The 1,270-nt window shown below is 37.7% G+C and overlaps 1 protein-coding gene across 2 annotated transcripts in view; it reads left to right on the top strand.

The window, feature by feature from the left end:
• The window catches only part of LOC101852712 (glutaredoxin domain-containing cysteine-rich protein CG31559), a 65,852-nt gene that overhangs the window by 1,491 nt on the left and 63,091 nt on the right, over positions 1–1,270 (top strand). The window lies entirely within an intron of this gene.

The raw sequence follows: 1,270 nt of genomic DNA, 5'->3' as shown, positions 1-1,270 counted from the left end.
AGGGGGGGGGGCGGAGAGAGAGAAAAGAGACTTGGTGGCCTAGAGCCTGTAATCCTGAGGAAAGCTCGCTATAATATATTCCATTTTTCCAAACTCACCCAGCTGCAAAAAAAGGTACTTTGTTTGCTTTGTAAACGGTGGAAACGGTGGTCAATACGTACGGTACGCTCACAAAGGTACACAATGATGTGTTTATCAGCGGGCTGAGACGAGAAATCAGGCACGATTCCGATCATTTTGTACTAGGAAAAAGCCTTGACAGAAAGACAGAAACAAAGGAGAAATAGCAAAGTAAAGATCAAAGACTTGCCTCAACACTCAACACTCCCGCCCACTTATAGGTCTCTGAAGTCGTTTGTAAAGGAAAATACTGTGCAAAACAGTCCAGTTCAGACAGATAGCCATTCAAAATCTCGAATGGGCGAAATAATATGATACAATCGAATCTGTTCTAACGGCCACCTGTATAAGACAATCACCAGTACATACTCCCACTTTCCATTTCCCCTTGTGTATTTTTTTCCATCAAAATGGCACTGTATAAGACAGCCACTTTTCTCCTCGACAATGAATGGCCATCTTAGACAGTTTCGACTGTATTTATATAGCGTTTAACTCCGATTAATAAAGAACATATGCTCAGGGCGCTCTACCAATGCAATTAGTATCAGCACATAAACTATAGGGTGTTTTGATTAACAATCTCGAATACCTCTTTAATCTAAAAACAAAACAAAAATGACTTAAGCCTACTTTTAAACGAATAACACGATTTGATACTAGACAGTGAGTTCCAGAGTTGAGACTATGAAGTGCTAAATGTCATTTTTAATCGTTGTTTTAAGTTTCAATGATAGTAAAAGTAATTTCTATTTGTCAATTTCTACAAATTGGAATTTAGTTTCAAGAGATTTTATCAACATATGATGTTGCGTTACCATTGTGTATCACCTGGTTTGTGTTTATATAGTACCTTCCACAGTTTTGTACTCTGAAAGGTTAAAAACACAACTTTACTGAGCCTAATTCAATATGCTTAATAACAGGTTACAATGATGTGTACCTCCAAGAGTGTAGTGAGGAGAGACATTGGGACATACGATCGACACGAGGAGATGCTGAGAAGTCATTCGATTCTTCATTGACAAAGCAGGACAATAATAGATTATAATATTCTTGTAAGGTGCTTCTTTCTTTCTTTCTTTCTTTCTTTCTTTCTTTCGTTCTTTCTTTCGTTCTTTCTTTTCTCTCTCTCTCTCTCTCTCTCTCT

Source organism: Aplysia californica, unplaced genomic scaffold (assembly GCF_000002075.1).
Source record: "Aplysia californica isolate F4 #8 unplaced genomic scaffold, AplCal3.0 scaffold00421, whole genome shotgun sequence".
NCBI lineage: Eukaryota > Metazoa > Mollusca > Gastropoda > Aplysiida > Aplysiidae > Aplysia > Aplysia californica.
The sequence above is the reverse complement of the archived record's forward strand: the minus strand, read 5'-3'. Positions and strand labels throughout refer to the sequence as shown.